The 24,230-nt window shown below is 40.3% G+C and overlaps 1 protein-coding gene and 1 long non-coding RNA gene across 14 annotated transcripts in view; one reads left to right on the top strand and one right to left on the bottom strand.

The window, feature by feature from the left end:
- The window catches only part of BLK (BLK proto-oncogene, Src family tyrosine kinase), a 72,294-nt gene that overhangs the window by 22,408 nt on the left and 25,656 nt on the right, over nt 1-24,230 (top strand). For 2 of the 12 annotated variants that reach the window (XM_027600253.2, XM_027600250.2), the window contains exon 1: nt 22,152-22,287. The exons of 9 other annotated variants lie outside the window; for them this stretch is intronic. The gene's annotated coding sequence lies outside the window, so the exon portion shown is untranslated. Of the gene's footprint in view, nt 1-6,089; nt 6,149-22,151; nt 22,288-24,230 lie in introns of those variants that run through there. One more of the 12 variants, XM_027600251.2, reaches the window with a different exon arrangement.
- Nucleotides 4,822-22,001, bottom strand: LOC113925693. Of its 2 annotated transcripts, none has more exons than XR_003521024.1 (3): nt 21,942-22,001; nt 10,276-10,354; nt 4,822-5,011 (listed from the first exon to the last, which is right to left on the bottom strand). It is a non-coding gene; the product is annotated as an uncharacterized LOC113925693 (long non-coding RNA). The 2 variants fall into 2 exon arrangements; XR_003521025.2 differs by lacking the exon at nt 21,942-22,001 and adding an exon at nt 19,796-19,843.

Raw genomic sequence — 24,230 nt, 5'->3', positions numbered from 1 at the left:
ATGCTAAATGAAATGAGCCAGTCAGAAAAGGACAAATTCTGAATGATTCCACTTACGTGAAGTATTGACTGTAGTCAAATTCATCAAGACAGAAAGTAGAGTGGTGGTTGCTGGGGGTTGGTGGAGGGGGAATGGGGAGTTGCTCTTTAATGGATATAGAGTTTCAATACTGCAAGATGAAAAAGTTCTGGAACTGGTTCCACAACAATGTGAATCTACTTAACATCGCTGAACTTCACACTTAAAACTTAAGATGGTAAATTTTATGTTATGTGTATTTTACCACAATTAAAACTTTAAAAAAATAAAGTAGAATAGACTAGAAAATGTCCAAGTGCATTGTTACAGTAAGGGTAAAAAATGTTTCCTGAACTTTTGTTTCATGGTGGTGGTGGGGGGTGTGCATATGTGCAACTGGGTATGTTCTAGCTTACAGATGTACAGTGTTTCTTAATGATGATCGTGGTAAAAAAGGAAAAGAATTTGGACAAACACTGCCAGGGACAACCTCAGACCACACAGCGCAGGGAGGGCACCAGCAATCTGTGGGGGAGATCTCCCCTCCCTGTGTGGTGCAGCAGAGAGTCCTCAAAAGAGGGGCTGCTGGTGACCTTTTGCCCCTTCCCAGGGGCTTCATGATCTGCTCAAGAAACACTTGTTGATGTCTCTTGAGAAAAAGATAATCCAGTAGGTCTTATACATTCTTCATCTTCTCCCATTTTTCCCAAGAACTAAAATCAGAACACTCAATGGGTGTGGAAGGGAATAAAAATGACAAGTATTTAGCACACTTAGTAACGGTGGAAGGAGGGAGGGAGGATGGAGGGAGGGAGGAAGGATGGGAGGGAGGCGTCACAGAAGGAAGGAAACAGGTGGGAATAAAGATGGATTGGTCTAGATGTTCCAGGCTTGCAGATTTTATGTAAAACCCTCTGTACCCTCAGGAAGCTAAGAGGCTCAACGGACGCTGTCCCAGGGGGAAGGGGGAACAGGGGTCCGGAAATCTCCAGTCTGGTCTGTAGAAGCGACAGGGAGAAGCACTCCATGCTGCTGGGCCTTCAAGACACTAGGTCTCCTCTTGGCAAAGGAAGAGTGGCTAAGAACTGCCCTACCGGTGTGCCCAAAGGGAGACCTTCTTTCTCTCTAGCAATTATGGAGGGGAGCCTATTGAAAGTGAAAGTGTGGAGCGTGTGTTTAATAAGGGAGCTACTATTAGCACGTGGTTATAACTTCTGTAGCGTGCTGCACACAGAAGATGCCAGAAGCTCTCCGAGTGGCTCCCAGATGAGAAGAGCATAGTTTTGCAAAGACACAGAGCTGTGGCTGAAATGCATTCGCTATGATTTACAATCCCTTCTCTTCCTGCTGTGGCGGGCAAAGTGACAACAGTGGTTTGGGCCATGAGGTGAAGAGAAAAGGCAAGGACTAGAGTGAGGGGTGGGATTCCTGATGCATCATCGCATCACCCCAAGCTCAGTACCCTCCCCTCCAAAACCTCACAAGGCTGTTGCAAAGACCACATTCCATGACACGTTCGATTGCCACCGTAGATATTAAGACGGGTGCCATGTTTGAAGAGGGGCCGTCCATTCATTCACTCAGAAACATCTGTGCACGGATACTGTGTGCAGGGAGTGGAGTTACGTCCATGGGCAAAACAAAGGCCTACCCTCATGGGGCTTACTTTCCAGTGGGGGGAAGAGGATACTGAACAAATTAGTAAATACACAGTGTCAAGGGGCGATCGGGACTATGGAGCAAAATAAATCCAAGTGAAGCGCCTGGGTTGGGAGTGGATGGGGCTTGTGTTATCTTCAGAGGTCAGGGAAGGTCCCACTGCTACTCAGGGGTATTTGAGCAGAGCCAGAAGGAGGTGAAGGAGCCGGCAATGTCTGGGGAAGGATGTCATAGGCCCAGGAAAAACGAGCGCAAGGGCCCGAAGGTGGGAGTGTGTGGGCTTCCCAGGAGGGAAGCCAGTGTGCTGGGAGCAGAGTGGGCACAGGTACAGTGGAAGGAGACCGGGAGGGAGAAGAGAAAGGTGTGGATCATGGGTTTTGTCTGATATTGTAAGGACTTTGGTGTGTGTGTGTGTGTGTGTGTGTGTGTGCGCGTGCGCGTGCACACAGTAAGATATACATCATATAAAATTGACCATTTTAAGCGCACAGTTCAATGACACTAAGTTCATTCCCATTGCTGTGTGACCCATGACAATCATGGATCTCCCAGCCTCCAAGCACACCCGGACCTTCCAGATACCTCTAGAGTCTGGAGAGCCTCCTGCTGTCGAAGTTTATGCCTTGCTCTTCTGTGCCTCACCTGCTTTCAGAGTATATTTGAAGGAGAGATTTTCTTGGGCCTGTGAGAGTGAGTGGTCCCTTGTGGGGGCAGAAGCTTGCCGCCCAGCTCCTGAAGACCATACTCCTTGCCCGGCCGAGCCGGCAGCCCAAGAGACTCTGCCTGTCATCGGGGGCAGCCCGGTTCTGCAGTCAGAGCTCTTGGCCCGGCGACATGGTGGGGTCCTATTCCTCAAGGCCTCACGAATTGGACCCTGAGTCAGAGCCCCCCCCCCTCAGAGCTGAGAGTGACTCCTGAAAAGCCAGAGAAGTACCTTTTCCCTGCATTTCTCCATAGCAGCAGTAGCCAGAGCAGCCCAGCCTGGTGCCCACAGCGGAGGTTGGGGGGCTAGGAGGTGAGCCCCAGGAAGGGTCATCAGAAAGATGTGGAGCCAGGCATCCTCGGATGGCTGACTGTCAGTGAGTGCCATGGGTGCCAGGCTCTCAGAGCTCACTTCACAGAAGGGGAAACAGAGGCCGGGGGAGGGCAAGGGAATGTGCAGGATCCATAGCCCTTTGAAGGTGGCGTCAGGTCTAGAACCTGGTTCTCCTAGGTGCCGCGGAGCTGGCAGCGCCCCACTGAGCAGCGCTGTGGCCTCACGCAGGCACCGGGGGGTCCTTGAGCCACAAGGTGCCGACCAACTTTCAAATTCAGGCTCTAGCTAAGGCTTTAGATCAGCTTCCCAGATCAAGTACCCACTTTCCCGTGTGTTTATTCAGGGCGTTCAGTGCTTAAAAACGGACCTGTCAAATTCCTGCTGGACACTGGGTTCTACTTCTGAATGCAGACGCCCCACAGCAGGGGGTAGGGGGTGCAGCAGAAGGTTCTAATCCTTCAGGAGGTTGGAGGGGTATCTCTTTCCTCTCCCCTCCCCACCACATCTGAAGGTCCTCACCTTGTCATTAGCACCTCACCATTTCTATGCACTTCCCCCATTTCCACTAACACCCCTGTCCCACCACTTGTCACCATACCTCCTGGGTGGCCTCCTCCCTAGCGACCCTGCTTCCGAGCTCGCACCCCGCAATCTCCTCCACACAGCAGCCACAGTGATCTTTCTAAAAGGTAAGTCAGCCTTGCTTAAAATACTTTAATGTGGCATTTTGAAAGAAAGCCCAGCTCCTTCTTCCTCTGCCCCGCTTCTTTGCCTTCACTTCCCCGGCCTTCCTGCTCGCCCTGTTCCAAGCACACAGACCCCCCACCTCCTGCTCCTAGAATGTCCTAAGTGCACGCCCTCCTCAGGGCCTTCCCCGCTGCTGTTCCAACTGCCCTTCCCGACCTTTGCAGAGCCCCCGCCTCAGTTTAAAAATGTCACACCCTGGGAGAGGCCTTTCCTCATCGTCTGAATAGCCCAGTGCCTCTGAGGTAATTCTATCACACTGTCCTCTACTTTCTGCCCAGCACTTACCTCTTTTGGAAATGATTGGCCATTTACTTATTTATTCTCTGGCTTCCCCTTTACTGGCCACCTGTCAACTAGAAAGTGAGCTCTGGAGGGGGAACCCGGACTGTCTTGTTCCCACTCTGTGTCTGGCGCTCACCCCACAGCGTGGCCCAGAGTCTGAGAGGAAAGGTATTTACTGGGGGCAGAATGAGGTCCTCACATGGAGGAGACATGGTTCTGGGCTGCCCTGGGTGCCAAGAGGTGGGGCTCATTCTCACACGCAGCTGCTGGGAACCCACATCATCACAGTCTTTCTGGAAAGCAATTTGACAGTTTGGTTCAGGAATCCTGAAACAGTTCCACACAGTGTTGGTCCAAAATAGTTTTCCTTCTGAGAGCCTAAACCAAGGGGGAAAAATCTGAAATGTAGGCAGCAATTTATGCACAAATATTAGATAAAGCTATATATGTATGTATGTGTGCACACACATGCACTAGGGGGAAATTTTAAAATTGTGTTTATTGTAAGTTTGAAGGAAAAAAGCCTATGGTGTAGTATTCAGTGATAAGAGGCATACAAAAGTGTATGTACAGCCGGATCATAGCTAATATGTATTTAGAGGTTATTTGTGCCAGGCACCGAGGACTTTACTTATATCTTCCTGCCTCCCTCCTCTCTCCCCGTGAGGCTGTTATTATTTTACTGCCTGGGAAAATGAGATTTCAAAAGATCAAGGATATTGATGAATGTGGTGTAGTTTATAAATCATAAAGTCAGGATTTAAATCCATTTCAAAGATTCCATTTTCAACCATGCTGCATACTTATTTCAGCTTTGGAAATGCTCCCTCCCCCACACCCACAGAAGACTAAGATGAAATACACCAAAATATTAACAGAGGTTGCTTCTGCATATTGGGATTATAGGAAATTTTCTTCTTTGTAAATTTTTATATTTAAATTTGTTGCTATGATGAGTACATATTATTTTAAAAGTTTTTAGTTTTATTAAAAAATAAGTTGTCACAAAGCTATAGATAAATTTGGCTTATCAATATAAAAGCAAAAATATTTCTTAAAAAAGCAATTTGAGTCAAATATGATATTTAATATATTGTGAGTAAGTGGAGTTCATTCCATTGTGAAAGGAGAATTCAACATTAAGAAAAACATTAATCTGTCACATCAGCAAGTCAAAATAGACATATAATTGTTGATAACTGTCCTGATAGGTATTTTGAAAGACATTAAGCAGAATTCAGCGACATTCCTGTGAAAGCTTCTTGTAACCTAGGGGAAAGGAAAAGTTTCCAGATATCTATTGAAAGCCAACAGCCAAATTCAAGATAAATGAGACATGCTTAACGTTAATATTATTTAGCTTTGTTTTGGAAATTTTAGCCTGTGTAATATAACAAGACAAAGCAGTAAAACTACATATTTAAGGAAAGGACAGATGATATATTTGCCTTCCTGAGAAATCTAAGACAAGTAATTGAAAAACTATCAGAATCTAATATAATAACTCAAATATACAATATACACCAATAGCTTTCTTTTTTCAATAATAACATTAGCAAACCCATTTTCCAAAAATAATGCATGGATTTATTAAAATTATTCTTAAATTATTCTTTTTTTAAATGTTTTCTTTTTTTTAAGATTTTATTTATTTGACAGAGAGAGACACAGCGAGAGAGGGAACACAAGCAGGGGGAGTGGGAGAGGGAGAAGCAGGCTTCCCACGGAGCGGGGAGCCCGATGTGAGGCTCCATCCCAGGACACTGCTTAACGACTGAGCCACCCAGGCGCCCCTTAAATTATTCTTAAATTATATTAGAAAAGTGAGTGAGAAAGAATAATAAGATCTTAAAAGAAAAACTTGAACTGCATTATTAAACTGGAGTAATTAATACATGTAGTTCTACACAGGAACAAATAGAGTCCAGAAATAGGCCCATGAATATGTGGAAATTGAATATTGGACAAGCAAGCATTTCAAATCATTGAGAAAGATGGGTTCTTAAAAATATTTATTTATTTATTTATTTATTTATTTATTTATTTATTTATTTATTTGGAGAAAGATAGAATGAGAATGCGGGAGCAGGGGATGGGTGCAGAGGAAGAGGTAGAGAAAGAATCCCAAGCAGACTTTGCACTGAGCCTGATGTGGGGCTTGATCCCATGACCCTGAGATCATGACCTGAGCCGAAATCAAGTCAGACACTTAATGGACTGAGCCACCTAGGTGCCCCTAGAAAGATGTATTTTTTTTAATTTATCATATAATATTTGATTTGCTAACAAAAATATTTCTCTTCATTCCTGAAATATTCTATATATTTTTCAAAAAAGTTTTAATTTTTGTCCTTGACATTTAATTCTTCCATCAGTTTGAATTGGACAGTTGAGAGCAATTGTAAGGTAAGGATACAATTTCATGTTTTTTTCTATACGGAAAACCAGTTGTCCTAGCATCATGCATTGAATGGCTTGTCATTTTCTTGGTGATCTTCTGTGTCTCTTCTGGAATGTACTATTTTCCATGTGGGTGAGGGTCTGGTTGGGTCTCTCTATTCCATTTTCCTGTTCTGTCCATGTACCTCCACTCTTAATTGCTACAGCTTTTAATAAGCATTGGTATCTCATAGGGGTCTCCTATCTTATTCTTTTCCTTCAGGGATATATTTTCTGTTCTTGGGCCTTTGCTCATGGGTAAAATTTTATTTATTTATTTATGTATTTATTTATTTATTTTAAGATTTTGTTTATTTATTCGAGAGAAAGAGAGCAAGAGCAGGGGGAGCAGCAGAGGGAGAGGGAGAAGCAGGCTCCCCGCTGAGCAGGGAGCCCAATATGGGGATTGATCTCAGGACGTTGAGATCATAACCCGAGCCGAAGGCAGATGCTTAACCAGCTGAGCCACCCAGGGACCCCAATCATGGGTAAAATTTTAGAACCAGCTTATAAATTTCCTCAAAAACAATAGTTGGAATATTGACTGAGAACACATTCAATTTTCAAATGATTCAGGAAGAATGTACTTCTTCAAGATATGAGTCTTCTTCATCATGATAAATGTGTAGCTCTCCTTTTCTTTAGGATACTTCTTTAATGTCTTCCAATAAAGCTTATATCATCATACAAATTTGCCCATTTTTGTTAGATATATTTCTAGGCAATTATATTTTTAGTTGTTATTAGAAATGAGTTCTTTAAAAAAAAAAAACAAAACCCTGTCTTTTTCTAAATGGTCAAAGGATATGAAGGCCATACACAGAGGGAAGACCCATAAACAAAAAACATCTCAAAAATCATCAGGGAAAAAGAAATTAAAACAAAAAGACTCCATTTATCACCCATACAATTATGAAAAGTAATGCCTGATAACAGGTTTGAGAATATGGAAGAAATGGGAACTCTTAGGTATTGCTGATGGGCATACAAATTGGTACTCTGGAGACCGTTTTGGAAATTCACAGTAGAGCTGATGGAACTCGCCTTACTGCCCTGTAAGTCCACAAAGTCGATTAAAGCTACGTTGTTGAGAGAAATTCTCACAGGTGGGCACGAAGGGACATGCTCATCACGGTGCAATTTGTCATTATGAAAAAGTGGAGACAACTGCTCTTTAGTAAATAATGAATAAATGGATATATAAAATGAGGTTTATCCACTCAATGGAATAAGATAAAAATAAAAAAAGACCTAGAGATCTATGTAGCAAAATGAACAAATCTTAAAAACACAATTTTGGGGGGCGCCTGGGTGGCTCAGTTGGTTAAGCGACTGCCTTCGACTCAGGTCATGATCCTGGAGTCCCGGGATCGAGTCCCACATCGGGCTCCCTGCTCAGCGGGGAGTCGGCTTCTCCCTCTGACCCTCCTCTCTCTCATGCTCTTTGTCTCTCATTCTCTCTCTCTCTCAAATAAATAAAATCTTAAAAAAAAAACAACACAATTTTGGGTAAAAAAAAAAAAGCGCAAATTGCAAACAGGTGACATGCATTATGAAGTCATTTTTGCAAAACACACCAAGCAAAAATATATATTGTCTGTGGCTCTTTATGCATATGTCACAAAAGTACAAACTCGTACATGGTAATAGCACTCATTAACTTCAAGATAATGATTATTTTTGGAGACAGAGGAAGGGGGAAATAATGATCAAGCTTTAGTTTTATCTGTGACATAAAGAGAAGGGAGGAAGAAAAGGGAACTGAAGTAAATGTACATCATATAAATATCTGTTTGAAATTAGTGCTGTTACATTAGCGTGCTTTTCATATATGTAAAATATTCCTAATTAATATTGAAAAAATTTTAAACTAGTTGTATATTTCTACCATCTTGGGTGGGGAAGACATTTCTAAGCGTGAACACCAAAGGTAAAGATTGGTAAGAAAGATTAATAAATGGGCTAGATAAAGATGATACCCTGCTATGTACAATAAATACCATAAATAAAAAAGCAAAAGATAAGTCAAGAAAAATATTTACAATATATGTGACAAATTAATGTATGAATTAAATATATTTTTCATAGAAAGGGGTCCTGTATATCATTAAGAACATGATAAACATCTCAATGTAAAAATGAGAAGAGGATATGGACAGCCATTCATCACATGAGAAACACAGCTGGTTGATAAATACCAGATAAATATTATTAGAAAATGAAATTCAAACTATGTTATCACTGTGAGTTGAGCAGGTTGACAAAGATTTCTTTAAAATTTGATAAAAGCCACTGACGAAAGTCTAGACCAATGGGCTTCCTTCATCGCTGTGAGAATGTAAATGAGCATTACCTTTGTAGAGCTCAATCCAGCATCAGAGATGAAGATCCTTACATATACATATATGCATCTTCTTTGACTTAGTAATTCCACTAATAGAAAAACAGCTTTAAAAATACTGGACCAACGACTGAATATATATTTTACAAAGATGTTTATTACAGGTTTATTTGTAATGGTCAAAGGTTGCAAATAATTTATTTGACCAATAGTGGTTAAAAAAATTAATGTTGAGTCTGTACAATGGCATGAAGTTAATAATATTGGCCCCAAAATTGTATTTACTTATATATAGTTTACTGTACTCTTTATTGAAATAAATATATTATAATACTGTATACACCTTTTGGCCCCATTTTTTTACAAGATTTACTTATTTATTTTTAAGAGAGAGAGTGAGCACAAGAGCATGCAAGCAGGGGAGGAGTAGAGGGAGAGAACCCTCAAGCAGACTCCCCGCTGAGCACGGAGCCCCATATGGGGCTCAGTCCCACGACCCTGCAAAATCATGACCTGAGCAGAAACCAAGAGTCGGATGTTTAACCAACTGAGCCACCTAGGAGCCCCTGATCCCAGTTTTTAAAAAAGTGTATATAATCTATAAAAACTCTGGAAATTCATCACGAAAGTATTCATAGTGGTTCTCTGTATGTCGTGGGATTACAGGTGATTTTTATTTTGTTCTTTGCATGGATCTGAATTTTTCTGACTTTCAACATGCATCTATTACCCACTTATGAAAAATTAGATTAAAAAGTAAAAGACAACTTTTTAAAAATAAATTAACTTAGTATAAACAATAATAACCTTTATCAGAGAAAGTATAGAGAAATACATACTCATATACTGTGGTTTGAAATGCCTGAAGGAGGGCGCCTGGGTGGCTCAGTCGTTAAGCGTCTGCCTTGGCTCAGGTCATGATCCCAGGGTCCTGGGATCGAGCCCCGCATCGGGCTCCCTGCTCCGTGGGAGGCCTGCTTCTCCCTCTCCCACTCCCCCTGCTTGTGTTCCCTCTTTCGCTGTGTCTCTCTCTGTCAAATAAATAAAATCTGAAAGAAAGAAAGAAAGAAAGAAAGAAAGAAAGAAAGAAAGAAAGAAAGAAAGAAAGAAAGAAAGAAAGAAAGAAAGAAAGAAAGAAAGAAAGAAAGAAAGAGAGAGAGAGAGAGAAAGAGAGAGAGAGAGAGAGAAAGAAAGAAAGAAAGGGAAAGGAAAGGAAAGAAAAGAAAGAAAGAAAGAAATGCCTGAAGGCTGATTTGGCAAAATAGATCAGAAGACTTCAAAGAAGGCTGATTTGGCAAAATAGATCAGAAGACTTCAAAGAAGGCTGATTTGGCAAAATAGATCAGAAGACTTCAAAGAAGGCTGATTTGGCAAAATAGATCAGAAGACTTCAAAGTGTTATGGTCTTGCGCCTAGCAATTCCACTTCTAGGACTTTTAACCTCAACCAAGATTAATGGGGGACACGAACAAGGATAAGTACATGAGCAAAGGGCATCCCTGCAGCATTCCTTCCGATACTAAAAGATGGAAACAGCTTGGGTGTGCACAAAAGCAATGGGTAAAATAAGTATGGTGCAACTTACTGATAAGATGCCTTGCTGCCTTGCAATCTATGCTACAGGCAAAATGGGTAATGCCAGGAGCAGATGGCCATGATACACTCGTTTTAAAGCAGGTCACCAAACAGGATGTAGATAATGATCCCAGCTTTGCTTTTTTTTTTTTTTAAATGGCAATGGAAAATTACGTACCAGAATGTTAACAGTGGTTATCTCTCTGGATGACGGTGTTGTAGGTATTTTTTGTCTTCCTCTCTACTTTCTGGATTTCCTGTAACAGAAGCAGATTACTTGTGTAAAGAGGAAAGCATATTTGATGTGATTCATAAGAGGAGGCCGAGTCCTCCAAGTTTGGATGGAGCACATAAAGGATAGAATTCCGTCACCTCGTTCATCCTTTCCAATGTTGCTCAAGGGTACATGTCCCCATTGGCTAGTTTCTTTCTTTCTTTCTTTCTTTTTTTTTTGACTTTACATTTTAAATTTTAAAATGATATTTTAATTTTAATTTTAAAATGATATTTAATGGTATTATGTATTTAAGCATATTGCTTTGTGTTTAATCCAAACTGCACTGAGGTATGTAGAGCAAAAATGTAAAGTCTGGGGCACCTGGGTGGTGCAGTCGGTTAAGCCTGGCACTCTTGGCTTTCGGTCCTGAGATCGAGCCCCCTCTGGGCCCTGCACTGGGCTCTATGCTTAGTGGAGTCTGTTTGAGATTCTCTCTCCCTGTGCCCCTCCCACTTATGCTGTCTCTCTAGAATAGATAAATAAACCTTAAAAGAAAAAAAATTAAAAAAAAAGTAAAGTCCTCCAATCTTTTGGCTTGCGAATTTCATTCTCAAGAAGTGGGGGGGCTCTGTTAGCAGTTTCATTTATGTGAAGGGCTTCCAGACATTTTTTTTCATTTGCAAGTATATTTATATGCTGAACAAGGAGCCTGTTGCAGGACTCGATCCCATGACTCTGGGATCATAACCTGAGCCGAAAGCAGATGCTTAACTGACTGACCCACCCAGGCGTCCCTAAAGTGTATGGTTTTATATTCTAAAAGATTTTTTACCTAAGCCAAGATCACAAAGATTTTCTGCTGTGATCTTTTTCTAGAAACATAATGTATCTATTCTTTTAGCAGCTTTTAGCATTTTTTTTCCTTTATGACTGGGTTTCAGCAATTTGATTATGATATAACTTGATGTCATTTTCTTCATACACGAGGTTGATTGACTTTCTTGAATCTTTGGGTTTCCGGTTTTCACACATTTGGAATTTCCATCTTTCATATCTTCAGACATTTCTTTTTCTCTTCCAGCCCTTTTCTGATGGTCCGATTATGTTTTTTGACCACTTAATACTGTCTCATTGCTCACTATAGCCCAGTTCCTTTTTCCCAGTTTTGTATCTCTCTGTGCTTCACTGTGGATAGTTTCTATTGCTATGTCCACAGGCTCACTGATCTTTCTTCTACAGGGTCTAATGTGCTGTTATTCCTTTCTAGAGGTCATTTTTTGTCTGTTTTACAGATCACATTTTTCATCTCTAAAAGGTTGATTTGTCTTTTTTATCTTTTTTTTCTCTTCCTATTCTATTTCATGATTTTCAGTTATACACTTCAGTCTATTTATATAATTTGTAATGGTTGTCTTAAGGTTCTTGTTGATTAATTACACAGTCTGTAATTTCTGATTCTGTCCTGTGGATTCATGTTTCTCCTGGTTACAAGTAATGTTTTTCTGTTTCTTTGTATGCCTAGTAATTTTATTCTTTTTTTTCATTGTATAATTAACATACAGTGTTATATTAGTTTCAGGTGTACAATGTAATGATTCAACAATTCTATACATTACTCAGTGCTCATCAAAAAAAGTGTGCCCTTAATCCTCATCACCTATTTCACCCATCCCCCACCCACCTCCCCTCTGGTAACTACCAGTTTGTTCTCTGTATTTAAGAATCTGGTTTTTTGTCTCTTTTTCCCTTGGTTCATTTGTTTTGTTTCTTAAATTCCACATATGAGTGAAATCATATGGTATTTGTCTTTTCCTGACTAATTTATTTCACATAGCATTATACCCCCTAGGTCCATCCATGTTGTTGCAGATGGTGTGCCTACTAATTTTTATTGGATGCCAGGCACTGATTTTTATAGTGAATGTTGAATGTTGTTGTTTCTTTAAAGAGTGTTGGGCTTCATTATGGCACACTATTAAGTCTCTTGTGGATCATTCTGATCATTTAAAGGCTTGTTTTTTTTTTTTAATTCTTGGAAATCATATCCATGTACATCAGTCTGCTTTGGACTCCTCAGCTAGCATTAAAGATAGAAATAAGATCATTAATTTGAACCAAAAAAAAAGAGTCATCACCAAGCCCAAAGTCAACTGGATTTTCTTCTATAGTATTTTCTAGGAGTTTATAATTTCATGTTTTATATTTAGGTCATGATCCATTTTTAGCTAATTATAGTGAAACATATAAGGTCCGTGTATAATTTTTTTTGGCATGTGGCTGTCCATTTGTTCCAGCACTGTTTATTGAAGAGAATATACTTTGTTCATTGAACTGTCTGCGCTCCTTTGTCAATGACTAGTTAGCTGTATTTGTGGCGGTCTATTTCTCGGCCATCTGTTCTGTTCCATTGATCTATGTATCTACTGATTCACCAATACCACAGTATCTTGGTCACTCTATCTTTATAGTAAGTCTTAAAGTTGAGTAGTGTCAGTCCTCTGACTGTTCTTCTTCAATTTTGTATTGGTTATCCTGGGGGTCTTTTGCTCTTGAAATAAACTTTATATTTTTTCTTAATTTTTTAATTTAAATTCAATTAATTAACATATAAGGTATTATTAGTTTCAGAGGTAAAGGTCAGTGATTCATCAGTCTTATATAATACCCAGTGCTCATTACATCATGCCTCTCTAAATAAACTTTAGAATCAGTTTCTTAATATTCACAAAATAACTTGCTGGGATTTTAATTGATATTGTCTTAAATCTATAGATCAAGTTGGAAAGAACTGACCTAGTAATAATATTGAGTCTTCCTGGGGCACCTGGGTGGCTCAGTTGGTTAAGCGACTGCCTTCGGCTCAGGTCATGATCCTGGAGTCCCGGGATTGAGTCCCACATCGGGCTCCCTGCTTGGCAGGGCATCTGCATCTCCCTCTGACCCTCCCCCGTCTCGTGCTCTCTATCTCTCATTCTCTCTCTCTCAAATAAATAAATAAAATCTTTAAAAAATAATAATAATATTGAGTCTTCCTGTCATTGTTCATGGAACATATCTTTATTTATTTCGGTCTTCTTTGATTTCTTTCATCAGAATTTTGTAGTTTTCCTCATATAAATCTTGTTCACATTTTCCTCAGTTTACACTTTAGTCTTTCATTTGTTTGGGATAAATGATATTGTGTTTTTAATTTCAAATTCCAATGCTTTATTGCTGTTATATAAGAAAGCAATTGACCTTTGTATATTAACCTTTATCCTGCAACCTTGCTGTAATCACTTATTAGTTTCAGGAGAATTTTTTTGTTGTTGATTCTTTCGGATTTTCTATACAGACAGTCACGTCATTTGTGAACAGTTGTCTTTCTTCCTTCCCAATGTGTAAACCTTTTATTTCCTCTTCTTTTCTTATTGCATTAGCTCAGACTTACAGTATGGTATTGAATAGGAATGGTGGCAGTGAACATTCTTGACTGTTCCTGATATTATATATTAGTCTTTTAATGCTATTTTCTAGGATATCAGCATATTCCTTTTAAATTTATACAATATCCTGTATAATCTCTCTGAGGACACTAATTAAAGGTTTTCTTACAAGTTATTTTCTGCACTCTATCTCTGCTTTCTCCTGAATTATTCTATTTGTTTATTTTTAATCCTCTCTTTAATATTGCTCATTTTCTTCTGATTCTTTTGACATTTGGTTGACTGTTTATATTTATGCATAAAGGACATAGTTCTGTATTGATAGCTGATACAAATTTCCTCTGCAGCTATGTGAGACTGTTTCCCCATTGACCCCTTCCCTAAATAGAATGACAGACTGTTCATTTTGAGTAAGTTGTGTGGGCTCTTCTGAAGGTGTGAGAAATAAGTAAGAAGGTAATAAGATTGGCTTCCTAAAAAAGTGATACAAGGTTTGTAAAGCTAAATGTAGTGCCTGGCACCAATAATCATGTTAGTTGCTATTATTGGCCATAGTGGTCATGATGGTGGTTGTATCCAGATTTGTGAACTTAATACCTACTGGCACACCTAAGTCTTTTCCAGGCAAAAATTGCTACTTTTATGAAGCACAATCTACATGCCAACCTCTTATATACTGTATTTATTCCTTATAGTAATTATGCAAGGTAAGCATACTATTACCGTTATGCAGATGAGAAAACAGAGATTTGGAGTAAATAAATCACATTGCCTATCAAACAGCTATTAAGCAGCAAAGACAGGATTCCACACATTTCTGTGAGTTCCCAAAGTCAGGAAGTGCTCTCTCCATCACACCCACTGTGTTGTCTCTCACACACTATTACTGAGTCAGGCCTCTCTGCTATGGTGCCTCACTGGTTGATCTTTTTAGTCTTAATTGCATGCTTTTTTACTCTTATTTTAATTCAACTTGTTAGTTTCAGGCTCTCATTCCTGAGGGATTTTTCTTTTAATCTGGCTCTAATGAACAGCATACAAATTGCTGATAAAATATTTACTAAGAAAGGCTGAAGATAGAACCCTGAAGCAAGCCACTATAGTCCTTCCTCAATGTGAGATTAATCTATTATTTAGCACTATTCAGTAAGGTGGCTCACTCAGACAAATTTGCCTGGCCCTGGAATAACAAAACCTGTCCAGAATGAGACTTACAACAGTAATTATAAATAAATGAATAACTTGAAAATCTCCAAGATGCTCTTCCTATTCTAAAATCCTACCCAAATCCACCTTTACTTGTCTATCACTCACACATAATCGAATCAGTTTCACATTCTTCACAGATATCATCACAAGTGTCTTATTTTCATTACTTCCCGTACTTTGGAACAGAGTGGGATCAGTCAGACTTCAAAGCCAGGTAGAATTGGTTTTTAAATATGTGGTTCCTTGTATGGTCTTGAGCAAGTCCTTAGAGCTCACTGAACCTCAGTTTCTTTGTATGTAAAATGGAAGGGAATACGTCTGCTGTCAGGCCTAGATATACTATATATAAAGCACACAGCATCTAGCTGACTAAGCTTTGAGGAAGAAGGAGTACTAGACACTGCACTAGTAATCATTAGCATTCATATTTTCATGTAATAGGCAAATCCTACAGCAAAGAGTTTTATACATTAATTTTAAATCTCTGTGTCTCTGGACATCTGTGTCTCTAGATCCATTCAATAATCACAATTAACCCCACAATGTCAGGGGCCTGAGACCTTTTTCTTCGTTTCTTTTTCTGTCTTTAATCTTTTCCAGCTTCATCTTTGAAAGCATAAAATAGAGCCAATTTTTCCAGTTCAAGTGTGTGACCCCTGCCCCCTGAAACCTGGTAGATAAAGGTGCTTCTCTGCACAGGCTCCCTTCTGTTTACACATTCCATCTCTGGGTTGTGTTTAATAAATGTTGGAGAGGTGGCTCGAAAAGACTGAATGATGGATAGTGTCTTTTTTTTTAGAGAGAGAGAAAGTGTGTGTACATGCATGCTTGTAAATGGGGTGGGGGGTTTGGGAAGGGCAGAGGGAGAGGGAGACAATCTTAAGCAGACTCCACGCTGAGCACAGAGCACAACATGGGGCTCAATCTCACAACCCTGAGATCATGACCTGAGCGGAAATCAAAAGTCCGACTCTTAACTGACTGAGTCACCCAGGAGGCCCCAGATAGTGTCTTTTTGAAGAAGTCCAAGTCGTGAACAGACAGACCTAGGAAGATACCTGTGAGCTCAGTAGGAGAGAACAAGGCTTTAAAGACAGATGAAACTCAAATCCTTGTTCTGCACCTCAATTTCTTTACCCCTCTGCCTTCAGTGTCCTGTCTGAGGATGAGGTGGCTGATGGCAAATCTACTTAGCTCATAGGGCCATTTTGAAGTTTCTGAGACACAGTGTGTGTGAAAATGCTTTGTGAACTGGCAAGTATCATAGGGATGCTAGCTGTTATTACAGAAAGGGAAGTTATTTCCCCCATGTCAAAAACTTGCAGAAATATATTAATATGTAAGGAATGTAGGTAGGGAGGATAGAAAAATTCATTTCATTTAAAAACAAGAGGATTACTGGCAGGAAAACTACAAGCATTATTTATGAGGGGCTCATATGAAGAAATACCCAAGGTCTATAGGCCTGTCTTTTTAATCTTTTTTTGCAAGTGATACTCCAAAATTGCAGCCAAATTAAGAAAGGGTCTTTGTGAAGTGGGGTTGGTGAACTTGTCTGCATCACTATCACTGGGGACACTTGTTAAAAATGGAGACCCTGGAGCCCCACCCTGGCCCAAATATCAGAACTGCTAGGGCTGGGCCTCAGGAATTTGCAAACTCGCAGTTTGGTTGTATTGCAAACGGAGGTTGGAGACCAATTGTGCTAAGGAAGCATGATTGACTCCATCGGGCAGTAATGAACTCATGATTTGATCTTTTGTTCAATTTTTTTTAAAAGAAAACAATGCTGGGTGCCTGGGTGGCTCAGTCAGTTAAGTGTCTGCCTTCGGCTCAGGTCATGATCCCAGGGTCTTGGGATCAAGTCCAGCATCAGGCTCCTTCCTTAGCAGGGAGCCTGCTTCTCCCTCTCTCTCTGCCTGTCATTCCCCCTGCTTGTGCTCACTCTTGCTCTCTCTGTCAAATAAATAAAAACCTTTAAAAAAATGAAAACAATGCTAAAAAATTTTAGAAATTAAAAAGCAGATTAAGGTCCATAGTCCCATCAATACAAAGTACAACAGTAGTTGTATTTATGTTTTGGCATATAAGTAGCATGTTTTAATTATCACTACTATGGGTTTTTTGAAAATATAAATTTGCATGTTGTCTCCAAATAAAGGAATTTTATTCACAAGCTAGTAATTATAACAAGAACTTAGATATCAACACGGTGCCACTTTTCCTCCTAAATGCCTACCAAATTTCAAGCTTCTGTATGTCAGCAGAATCAAATGTGGGTGACTCAATCAACATGTGTCTATATTTTACTTAACATAGATTCACATGAATGCTGTCTTCCTTCCTGAAGCTTGCTCAGCCCCCTCAAACATTTTACCACTCAAAAATCTTTTCTATTAACTTCACCATGGTGGGGAGTTAATTTCCGCTGTGGAAATATTTTCACTGTACAAAGTTGAAATAGCCACATGTGTTCTCCTCCTCACTGTGCCTAAATTGTCAGCCACTTTGACCAAGAAGCACAACCATGTCGCAAGTCATCACTGCTAGTTTGCCCCCTGAGAGGGGTTTGTACGTGCCCCAGGAGCTCCACATGTTCAGCCAGGAGTTATAACTCTATATCTATTCCTATATCAGTACTGGACAAATATGCTACTAGTATTTAAAAGTATCACCCAAGGTGGTAACTGAGGTTTCTTGAATAATTCTGACATACGCTCTACAGTCCAACCAATGGAAAAAACTCCTGTTTCCTGAGCAAGTTTCCTATCTCCATGTCTCCAGAAAAGCACTATTTCTCTATATCCAAATACTCCCCAACCCTGGTAGAATTATGCGTGGTATTTTTTTTCTTTCTGATCCTTTACTTTCTCAACTCCCCACTAACAAATGTGGAAGGAATGTTGGAATTAGAGCATCAGTATTTAGTAATATTTAGTAACCCCTAATGAAAACATCAGTTGAAGTGTTGATGAGGAGCTTGTCAATGGAGAGACCAGACCAGCATCACTTGAACCCATATCTATGTTAGCATCACTAAAGTGGTATCACCAGACAGTGTAAGCCTCCTTATAGTATATAATGTGGAGCACAATGTCCTTCCATAAGGCATCCCTACGAGAAAAAGATGAACCTGGATCTAATGGAACCCATTGAGTTAACTCTATGTAAAAGGAATAGGGAGATAGAGAAACAAATCATCATAAGGAAGCAAAATCCGAAATGCAGAACATTCTATAGGACCACCAACCTGGTTTTTACAAACTGATGGCATGAAACTAACCAAAGTGGGGTTGTGGGCTACTCCAGTAGAGGGAGAGATAGAATAGTCATATGTGATGTATGAAGCTTGTTTGAATTCTGAATAGGACAAACCAACAGCAAGAAGCCATTTTTGAGACAGTTGGGGAAATCTGAATACAGATTGGATGTTAGACAATACCATGGAATTATTGTTAGCTTTGTTTGGTGTGATAACGACGTTGCAGTTATGTGAGAAATGTCTCCACATTTTAGTGATGCATGCAAAGTATGTGGAAGTGACATAGCATGTTTCAAACCATTTGTTTCATTTCATTTCAGAAAGTTTCAATCCTTTATTTATAAAGTGATTTGTCTTAATATCAAGAAAGTAATGTACAATTATTGAATGTGGGTGATGGATATGTGGGTGTTCATTATACTCCTTTTTATACTTTTAAATGTTTCATTGAAATTGTTTTAATCTTAAAATATTACATCTGAATTGTCCTTTAAGGTCTAGTTAGTGTTTTCTTCCAGGTGGAAGTGAATTCTTCTTGCTGAGCTCACGAAACCTCTTTTCAGTATGTAATTCTGCCCACCTTGAATTGTTGTCACTTGGGTATATGTCTCACCTCTTTATCGTACCACGGGGCAGACTCCTGCTTTGTTTCCTCTCTCTGTCTGCCTGACACAGTACATTGTTGACAGTGACTGAATGAACACAAGAATATAGAGCTCTAAGAGCCAACACTACTACTATTTCATGTTCGCATGTGGAGGGAAATGTGAAGTAGCCTCATTCAAGTTCAGTTATCTTGAAGCTGAGACTCAAAAAATGGGTTTCAATTCAAATTCTTTGGCTTCTTCTCTGATTCAGAGTGACAGGGCCATTACTATACTTTTCTCATCTAGGAAATGGGTGAGGCACTAATGACTTCATGGGGGCAGGACTTGGAATGCCTGGATGTTGGCAAACACTCCATGAGGGAAGAGAGAACTCACTGAAGGGAAGGCAATATCTCATCATGGCGGCGAACGCCTGGGCTGAGCCCTGGCTTTGCAGATAGGCTCACCTCTTCCACCTCAATGCTGCCGACCCATGCCTGACAGGTCAAGTCAGAAAGGTAAAGTTTTTAGCAAATAACAAGGCAAAGTTTCCAGATTGCAGACCTAGAAGCCAGTCGGAACTGGATGTAAGGCGGGCCCCACAGCTTACTAGCTGCTTGACCTGGAGAGACACTTTATGTCCCAAGTTCATCTCTCTGTAGAAAGAAAGTAGTAATGCCTATCTCACACCGTTACTGAAGAGATTACTACTGATAATTTGTATATGCGGAAAAATAGTAAATCATTTATTAAACAATGACTTCAGGCCAGGCACTGTTCCAAGATGGCCCAATAGCCTGTAATAACTAATTTAATCCTTGCAACATTCTATTGTAAACAGTTATTATCCCCAAATTAAGAGACAGAAATGTTAAGCAACTTGCCCAAGGATACACAAGTAGAAAATCGCTAAACCAGGATTCAGAGCTCAGTATTCTTGTCTCCTGTGCTGCGTGGTCTCTCTCAAACACGACAGTGTACTTAAGATGTTATAGTACCTGCTATTTAAAAAAGTAAACCAGGGGCGCCTGGGCAGCTCAGTTGGTTGCGCGACTGCCTTCGGCTCAGGTCATGATCCTGGAGTCCCGGGATCGAGGTCCGCATCGGGCTCCCTGCTCGGCGGGGAGTCTGCTTCTCCCTCTGGCCCTCTTCCCTCTCATGCTCTCTGTCTCTCATTCTCTCTCTCTCAAATAAATAAATAAAATCTTAAAAATAAATAAATAAATAAATAAAATAAAAAAGTAAACCAGAGTCAAGCTGAGTTTTCTGTCATGAAACTATATGCATTCCATAACCTCATGCACGAAACTTTTTTTTCAGCCAAATCATCCCCCTGCCTCTAAAATAACATGCCTCGTCTTCTGGAGCAACGAGTATAATAGGTGGAGGGACCCAGAGCCATCAACAGTTTTCTGGGCCACACAGCAGCCCCATCTACATTGGCCTTTGTGCCCCTGCCCACCACCACCACCAAACATCCTGGCTTCCAACACCAGGCCCTCAGAAACCCCTCCTAAAAAAATAGGTGGGAATCCCTGTGGATCCCAGGGCCACCTTTGGGCATCACAAAACCCTGAAGAGGGAAGGCATCACCCAAGTTGCTCTGGGCGTCTTCTAGTTAATATTTATTTAGCATTCTCTATCTTCTGTTCTTTTCCTGCCCTCATCTTGTTGGTTTGCATGACAACCATGAGAATTATATACAAGCTGTTGGTCTTGACCTTTAGAAAACCTACATATTTGTGTGTCAATATCCCAAAACATTTTCCATATGTTGCATTTGAACTTGAGCACGTCAGCTGGTGAATGAAGTTTCTCAGCATCACAGGCGCCTGCGACCGCCTGCCAGCAGCTCAGTCTTGGCAGGACAACCATTTTTGCCTGGGTATTTGTGTTTGCACAATTGGTTTAATATTTTGGTGCATTTTCCCTCTAATTTAAGACAAATAGTTGAATAGTCGCTGAAATTATGCCCATAATGATGGATGAGTGCATAATTTAAAAACACCTGTGAGAGGCTGAAAATAGATGGTGAAGATTTGCCAAATAGACAAGACATAGTTGAGAATTTCATAACATGGCTTAATTCTGTAGAAAACTGCTCTCTCCCCACAAAACAGCAAAATCCATTGTTTAACTTTTTTCAGCATTCACCATTGAGTATGCTTTTTCAGGAAGGCTTTATGTATGAAACAAAGAAAAGTTTCAAACCTCCCCATTTTATAGGTAAGGAGACTGAGACTCAGAGAGATTAAGGGATTTGCCCAAGTTCACACGGCTAGTACGTAGCTTGCTTTTGAGTCCAGGTTCCTTGAACCCCTGACTCCCTGCACTGCACCAGGAGTAGGGAGAAATCTGCCTGAGTGTGCCCGAACTCCAGAAGGGCACACAGCCCCCAGACCTCCCCGTTCTAGCAGCAAACCTGGAGGTTTCTCCTCTCGATGGATGGCTTCCGAGGCAGGTGGCAGCCCTCATGGAGGAAAGAACAGGGTATCTGAACCTGAACCTGAACTGTGGGTCAGGGGGATGGAGCCCCAGGCAGGGCCACCTGTGCACCTGCTTTGAGCAGCGAGTTCCAGGCAGTACTCGAGCTCCTGGCTCTGCCACCTCAGTGTAACCTTAGCGAGCCACCTTGCCGCTCTTATCTTCAGCCATAAAATGAGAATAATTGTAACCAACCTATCGATGCTTTCATGAATATCAAATAAATCATATATGCCAAGTGCTTTTCTACCTGTGAACTGCTGGGCAACTGTAAATAAAGTGTTTCTAGTTTCTCTATTTTTAGTTGCTGCCTCCACCACATCCCCTGTCAGGCTGCAGCTGTGTGTCAGGCTTTGAGCATCTCCCCTGGGGCAAACACTGACCTCCCTGCTCTGGTCAAAGTCTGCACAGGGGGGTAGAATCCATTCCAAATAAACAAACAGAAGTCCCTTGCCTCACCTTCTCGTCCTCTCGCTAGCTGCCCCCCACTACACACACACACGCGCACGCGCGCACGCACACACGCATGCACGCATACGTACACGCACACACACACACGCAACATGGATACATGCACAGGTTCACACGTGTACACCCTCTCTCCTTCCCTCCCTACTCCGTCTCTCTCTCTCTCTCTCTCACACACACACACAGACTTACACCTTTCTTCCATCCATCCTTCCCTCCTTCACCACTGGAATGGAGGCCAATGTCTTCTCGGTGCAGCAAAGCCCCTGGAGCCACCCAGGACCTGCACGTGTTACACTTTGGTTTTGCATGGACTTCTTCATTTCCTGGCTCCGCCCAGCCTGAAACTTAAAATATCACAGCAGGGTGGCAGCCCCAGCACCCAGACACAGCTCTGGTTGTCACATGGCCCCCTGAGTAACTCTAGTCTCCAGTCAGAGCTATTGGGGTGGAGGGACCCATAGAGAACCTAATATGTATAGAAACCATGAAAAGTCATCTGTATATACACTGCTAAGGAGTCGAAGGACAAAGAAGTGTAAGTAGTGGGTGATTTGATTTCAGGAATTTTACTTTTTGTCAATATTTAAATGTTCGGTTATGTTAAGCGGACATAAACATTTGCTCAGGAAGTTTAAAATTGGTGGCAATATGGCTGACCAGATATGGCTGATCATTTGGGCAGTGGCAGAAGGAGGAGTCCAAGTTGGGAAAATTCTAGAAGCTACTGTTTGCTGACCCTTCATTGAGCCAGAGGTCAGGAAAGGGGTGAGGCTCAGGCAGCCCTGGTGGTTGCTCAGTGGCTGTTCTTAAGAACTGGGGCTGGTCCTGGCTCCAGGCCTTGTCCCTCTCTGTTGCTGGATAAGTCACTGGTATTCTCTTTTTCTGCTTGTACCAATAATACATGCTTCCTATTAAAGAATTCAAGGAACATGTAAAATTATACGAAAGAAGGTAAAAGTTACATGAAGTCCTATCACCTGAGGTAAACAGCATTAACATTTTAGGAAGTATCTTTTTGAGGCACTGCTTCCCAGTAACACCTACAATATGCGCACACACACACGCGCACGCACGCGATTTTTATAATTTGCTTTGTTTTCTTTTGTTTTCCACCTCCCTTGTCTGTCTCTACCTCCACCACCAATAGTGAGAGTAAATAACTTTGTGTTCATCCTCCCAAAACTCTCTTCATGTAACATAAAAATGTATGCATGTGTCTACATAGAGGTTTCTTTTCTTATTCTTTGGTATTTCCAAATATGGGATTAACTTCATGCACCTCTGTGCATCTTGCTTTTCTCATGTAACAGCATGTTCTAGAAATTCCTCTTAGCTTTACTTGTAAAGATCTAGTACATTCTTTTTAAAACTTGTGTAATATATTAGAGATTTTAGAATGCATATTTATTCAATAATTCCCCAAATGGGTGAGCCATTACAGGGTTTTTTTGTTTTGCTTTTGTAGCTACAAAGATTGCTGTAATAAACGTTTTCATATCTCATATATTCCTATATAATGATGTTTGATTAGTCTCTGAGATTCCCAGAAGTGGGATTGTAAATTTAAATATATATGTATTTTTAAATTTTAATAAAACTGAATTTCTACACAGTAATATTTCATATTTTATTTGTCTGATAAATATTTATTAAGTCCTTACTCCTTGCCAGGCAATTTGGATTCAGCAATGAGTAAGACAAAGATCCCAGACCTCACTGAGGGTTGATCTTGGAAATACAATGGGGAAGAAGAGATGAAAGAACAGTAATTATAATAAATACTTTTGTACCAAAAATGTATGAAAACATAATTCTCCCTTGCTTTACCATCAACAATTGGTATTATCGTTCCTTTTATTTTTTCCCAATCCTATTGATGTAGTGTGATTATTTTATTATCTTAGTTTGCATTTCCCCATCAGTAAGTAATTTCAACATTTTTCACATGTTTATTTAGCTAGTGGGATTTGTGTTGGATAAACTGACATTTACAATCTTTACTCATTTTTCTATTGAGTGGGTTGTATGTTAGACCCATATTCTTGTTAATTTTCATGAGCTCTGTGTATATTATAAACACATTTATCTGCAGTATGCCTTTTTCCCAATCTATTGCTCAGGTACTGACTTCATAATGGTTTCTTTTACCATATAATACCTTTCACATTTATAAATTTGTCTTTTTGCTATCAACATGTCTTTTTGTCCTTTCAGCTTCTGGCTATTCTATCATTGTTAATTGTTATCTCCAAACTCTGGGTCATTTATATAGTCTCCTAAATTTTCTTTCAATTAAAGTTTGTAAAATTTTTAATATTTTTTTCAGTACACGTGGAATTTATTTTTAATATGGTGTGAGGTAGGAGTCCGATTGTCTTTTCTTCTAAGTAGACAGCCATTTTCCTAATACCATTTATTAAAATAAACCATCAGTTCTCCATTGAAGTAAAATGCTACCTTTTTCATATATGCAGTTCC

Source organism: Zalophus californianus, chromosome 2, assembly GCF_009762305.2.
Source record: "Zalophus californianus isolate mZalCal1 chromosome 2, mZalCal1.pri.v2, whole genome shotgun sequence".
NCBI lineage: Eukaryota > Metazoa > Chordata > Mammalia > Carnivora > Otariidae > Zalophus > Zalophus californianus.
Note: the sequence above shows the minus strand (reverse complement) of the source record. Positions and strands in the feature narration are given on the sequence as shown.